Source organism: Mauremys mutica, chromosome 3, assembly GCF_020497125.1.
Source record: "Mauremys mutica isolate MM-2020 ecotype Southern chromosome 3, ASM2049712v1, whole genome shotgun sequence".
In the NCBI taxonomy this organism is placed as follows: domain Eukaryota; kingdom Metazoa; phylum Chordata; order Testudines; family Geoemydidae; genus Mauremys; species Mauremys mutica.
The window spans coordinates 134,077,918-134,084,105 of NC_059074.1; positions in this window are offsets into that span (position 1 = coordinate 134,077,918).

Sequence of the window (6,188 nt, forward strand, 5' to 3'; positions counted from 1 at the left end):
CAGGTCACAATGCCTGGGTCCAGCCCCTCAGACAGAAGCTGGTTGCTGTGTCTCAGATGAACATAAGGGGGCTTGATCTCAACCCCTCTGCTGCATTTTAGGCCTAGGTACATTCCTCATTTGCCTCTGCGTTAATCCAGCTTCATCCTGCACCCCTCTGGAGCACTGGGAGTGCTTTGGCCTATGCTGTATGCAGAGCACCACAAGCAGCCATCCAGCCACAAGAAACACCAGAAAAGACAAGGCTACGTTGTTGTTAAAGTATGTGGCAAAAGTATAGACCTCAAGCAGGAGGTGGGTTTATAGAGTAAGCAAGCCATGAGCTGCCTTGGGAGTGATAGATGTTTAGTGAGACACAGGGTTCACCAACAGAGCAGACTCCCCAAGCAACCACTGTTACTTCTTGTGTTTAATGGATGCTTCTATACCTATAAATAATTACGTAAAAATCAGGCCCACCAACAGCAATTCCAGACCCCAGGGCAGAACAGTCAATGGGCCCCCTAGAAAGGGATGGCAGAGGTTTGATTTGTGCAGGGAGGGCGGGTGGCAAGCCCCCTGCTGCTGCTGGCCCGCCCTCACCACATGGGCCTGGAGCTGGACCACGTGCAGCAGCTGGTGCACAAGTCATGGGCACGGTCCACCTGACATTTGGGCAGTGCTGCACCTGTGCTGGCAGCGAGCTGCCTGCTGTGCTTGCTCTTTCAGCAGGGCCAGGGCTTCCACATGCCTGCTTGGCTGCCTTCACTGCCACTGGTACCACCCCACACACACCTAGGAGCCCTGTGGCCCGCCCGGGCTATTGCCTCCTTTGCCTTCCACATCGGCAGGCCTGGTAAAAATGGGACCTCTTGTTTCTGGGTGGATTCAGTTAGATCAGCTGACCAAGCTAAAAAGTGGGCTTTAGTTGCCTTAGTCTTAAAGGGCCAACATAGCAAGCTGGTGTCTATTCTGGCTGATGCACTAAAAAGAATTAACTAATTTCCAATTCATGGCCAAATTCTGCCTTATGTAGTACCCCTGCAACAGCACAGAAGAAAATGGAGTTGGACGAGTGTCAGTGAAGTTTTGGAAGTAAGAATGGAAAGAAAGGGACTTTTTTTCCCCCCAGCTATTTCAATTTAAAATATAAGTAATGTTGAAGGGAAAGGGAGACAATAGGGAAGAGATAACCAACCGAGGAAATGTTCTTCCCTCTAAGTACGGTGACCAGATAGAAACTGAAAAAATGGGACAGGGGTGGGAGGTAATAGGCGCCTATATAAGAAAAAGTCTCCAAAAACAGGACTGTCCCTATAAAAATGGGACATCTGGTTACCATGCCTGTAAGTCACGTGACCTCTAACTATAAGCATTCACTGTTTCCTAGCTTCCCTTCTTTCACACACACCCCCTGTAATGTGTTGTTGATCCTTTTCAGAGTGCTTCACAGAAACATTTTTACAGCACCTCTGAAATACAGCCCCCTCTCTAGTGTGGAGAGTGACAACAAAATTGTATTCACCCTACAGTACAGTAATAGGAGAAGAGAAATTTAGGCCAATGCACTAATGGCAAACCCTTACAAAAATGCTGTGGAATAGTTTATGATCACATGGAATAGACAGAGTAATCTTTTAAACAAACAAATGCACGCTATTAGGAAGTCTTGGTTCCAGGGAGTCCAGGAATTGGCTGTATTTTCAGCCAAACCCAACCATCTTGACTATATTTTTGCCCAAGCATTGTAAGTAAACTTTAGTTTTACACACATTACTATGGGAACTGAAAAATGTTGCAGACACTTCAGTTTGATTTCCAGTGCTTTTACAATTCTCTCCTGGCCTCGTCCTGGCAGCTTCACCCTCACCCAGCAAATGCATCTGAATTATGAGTTACTGCTGCACCTTCCTAAGTAGCTTTTGTGATGTAAACACTCATGCCCTTGTAACTGGATTGAGATTACTAGTTACACACAACATAGGTTATTTTAAAACAGCCACTGATCAGTGACCTGGGTTTGAACCAATGACTCAAAAGTTACTGGTTTCTGAAACACATATCAAGCCCCAATATAATTATATTTTACCAGTCCACCCATCATGGCTTCTCTCTTCTTCCCCTGCTGTTCTTGCCTTGAAGGTCACCCTCTAAGGGGGTCGGCACCCACCTCTCTTGAGCACCCCCTGTGGTTGGGTGTGTCTACAGTCTTTAAACCAGTCTATCCCCGGTATGGGACCATGTCCCCAGAGCTTCCTCCCTGGAGACACTATCTTCCTACAGCCCTCCCAAGGCTCAGTCCCTATTTAGTCCTCGCAGCCAGCCAGGAGCTAATTCATTACTCCCCCAGTCCCTGCTAGCAAACTGTCTTTGGCTCAGTCCTAGCAGCCAGCCAGGAGCCTCTTGCTCCCCCAGTCCCTGCCCCCCACTTAGCTGTCAGTTATGCTGCAGTTCCCTCAGCCAGGCATGCAGTCCTTTCTTCTCTAGCTGCAAGCAGCAACTAACTGTGGCTCTGTCCTCTGTTCCACAGCTCCTTTTATATGGGCCTCCTGAGCTCTGATTGGCTGCTTCGTCTGCAACCACTCTAGCCTGCTTAGACCACCTCACCACTGCTCCTTACCTTGAGTGAGTGTGACAGGACTCTGAGGCCTCCAGCAGGGAGCCTCTGGGCCTTGTCCATTCCCAATCCCCTTGTCAAAAATAGACTATAGGGTGAATATTAATGGCTCTTAGGAAACAGAGCTACAGGCAAGTCGCATCTTAGGCACATTTAACATGCACAAATTCATCTTTGCGCAGTCGGCAAAAATGGGAAAAAAAGAATATAAAAACTGCATCTGTAGTGCAGGCGATTCCGCCCGCCGTTCAACTCAATGGAGTGTTTCACTATACACGGTTTTCGCTTTACGTGCTAACCGCGGAATGGAACTCCCACGTAAGATGAGACTTGTCTGTGTTAGGGAAATCTTGCCCAAGATGAAATGCCATAACGGGAATTGAGCTTTGAGGAAAAGGGGTGGATTAGCATTGACCTAGTAGATAATTTAATATAGCAAATGAAGAATGAAGCACAAAGGTCAGTGACATTTAAGAGACCATTAACATTTGTGGGGAAAAAAAAAGACAGTGTCCTAAGTAGTAATAGTCAAATGGCAGGTGGTTCTGGAACAGTGCTTTTGTTTAATTCTGTCCTTAAAACAGGTCTATAATTCAACATGCTCATGTGTACTTTTGCTAAGGAAAAGAGAGCAGGGTAATTATGCCCTATTTTCAAGGATATTCTGAAATGACAACATACTGGAGCATACCTTATGCTTCTATAGGCATTTTCAAGTAATACAGCATCTTGTAAACATTATTTTGGCTCCTTGCTACTGTAGAACTATATTACAGCATGGAAACACATGACAATTTATTTTCTACTTTAGGGTTTGTCTTTGCCTGTACAAACCACTAAATACCACTATCTTTGTTATTATTTTTAAACAGCAAAGCAATTCATCCTCATTAGGGAACAGTCAATAAGAAATCTGTTTTTAAATTATAAAAACGACAAAGCTTGAAACTACCATATTTAAAAAATGTTATAGTTCAGAAATGAACTACTTTCAAAGTCTTTCTCCAGGCAAAAGTATTTATGCCAAGTTTCAGTCCAGCCTTATTTACTGAAAAAAGAATGACTCGCTGAAAATAGGGTCACCATCTTTCACATGGACAAAGACCAAAAAACTATGCCTATGATCCTGTCCACTGAACTACATACCATCTTTTCTAATGGAATTGTAATGTGTACATTGCATTTTGAATTCACTGTAGTAGCAGCTCTAATTAAGAGCATAAGAACAGCCATACTGGCTCAGACCTGTGGGTCCCTCTAGCTCAGTATCCTGTCTGCCAATGGTACTTGAGCCAGATCCTTCTGAGGGAATAAACAGAACAGGGCAATTATTGAGTGATCGATCCTGTCCTCCAGTCCCAGCTTCTGGTAGTCTGAAGTTTGGGGACACCTAGAGCATGGGGTTGTGTCCCTGATCATTTTGGCTAACGTCCTTTGTGAACGTAGTGAATTCATTTTTTAACACAGTTACACTTCTGGCCTTCACAGCATCACATGGTGTACAGTCAACCTGTGCCGGGGAAGTTATACTTCCTGGAGTGGGTTTTAAGCCTGCTGCCTCTTAATTTAATTGGGTGCCCCTGGTTCTTGTGTTGTATAAAGGGGTTAATACAACTTTCCTATTCACTTTCTCCACACCATTTGTGATTTTATAGACTTGTATCACATCTCCTTTCAGTCATCTCTTTTCTAAACTGAACAGTCCCAAGTCCCAGTCTTTTAAATTTCTCCTCATACGAAAGCTGTTCCATACTCCTAATCATTTTTGTCACCCTTCTTTGCACCTTTTCCAATGCTAATATATCTTGTTTGAGATGGGGCAACCAGAACTGTATACTAGATTTATATAGGAGCATTATATTTTCTGTCTTATTATTTATCCCTTTAACAGTTCCTAACATTAGCTTTTTTTGACTGCTACTGCACATTGAGCAGATGTTCTTGGAGAAGTATCCACAAGGACTTCCAGCTCTCTTGAGTGGTAACAGCTAATTTAGACCCCATCATTTTGTATGTGTAGCTGGGATTATGTTTCCAACATGCATACTTTGCACTTACCAACTTTGAAGTTCATCTGCTGTTTTGTTGCCTACTGACTAATTTTTTGAAAGATCAATTTGTAAATCTTTGTAGTCAGCTTTGGACATAGCTATCTTGTATAATTTTCTATTGTCTGGAAATTTTGCCACCTCACTGTTCAACATATTCATAAATGATCTGGAAAAGGGGGGTGAATAGCACAGGTCTCAGTACAGCTCCTTCAGGGACGCTGGTATTTACCAGTTTCCTTGGTGAAAACTTACCATTTATTTCTACCGTTTAACCACTTACTGATCCATGAGAGTACCTTCTCTCTTATCCCATGACTGCTTACTTTACTTAAGAGCCTGTGGTGAGGGACCTTGTCAAAGCTTCCTGAAAATTCAAGTACATTATATCAACTAGATTACTCTTGTCCACATGCTTGTTGACACTCCCAAAGAATTCTAATAGATTGGTGAGGCATGACTTCCTTTTACAAAAACCATGTACTCTTCCAACATATCGTGTTCATCAGTGTCTAATAATTCTGTTCTTTACTATAGTTTTTCAACCAATTTGTCTGGTACTGAAGTCAGGCTTACCAGCTTGCAATTGCCAGGATTGCCTCTTGACCCTTTTAAAAAAATTGGCATTACATTAGCTATCCTCCGGTTAAACTACTTAGTACAGGAGATGCCTATTGGACTCTACCATCAGAAATCCTTAACAGGAAGATAAGCTCGTCTGTTTGCAGAATTATGTATTGTAAGTAGTAAATCTCATGGTCTTTCTGTCCATTTTAAAAGAATCCTTCACAAATAGACTATCTACAAATCTACCACAGGAAGTCTTCTGATTGGTACAACTAAGAAGTTAGAAGGGGAAGAATAGCCTTCTTGCTGCTGATTGCTAAGAAGGGACCCATTGCTCTTCTCCAGACTGTTTCCCAGCAGTTTCCATATCAGAGCAAGTGGGTGGCTATTCAGTGGTGGTCCGGTGGGGGGGATAGTAGTGAGATCCTCACTGAGGCAAAATATTCGTCAACTTGAGTGGGATTTTTGGCTGAGTAAAAGACTAAGGGCCTCAGGATCTGGGCCAATGTCATTATGTCCTTACTAAGCACCCATAAAAGTTTGATTTTAAATTAAAGTCTTAATTTAAGGAAAGGACTCAAATCCTATAAACAGAGCTACATCTGCCAACCCTTGCTCTGTAATGGAGGAGTCTAACTACAATAGGATTCCACATGGGAGGAAGGATCTGTATGTATGGATTTGTTTGCAGGACTGCAATTCAGTTGAAGCCTCTGCCCTTACCAGCAATAGTTGAACCATCTGTTGTTGCTACACAAGTCAAAAATTATTGGACATATTTAATATCTGTAGGTGCTTAAGTAATGGCATGAAAACAGCTCAGTTCATTTTATTTCCAGTTGAAAGTGCTATGGATTTTACTGTGAAAATAAAGAAAGGACATAACATGGGAAAATGAGAGCTGGTACATATGAGGACCAAGAAGAACTGAATTGAAGTAGGTTGAAAAACAGTGGCTTATATAGAAAAGTATTTTC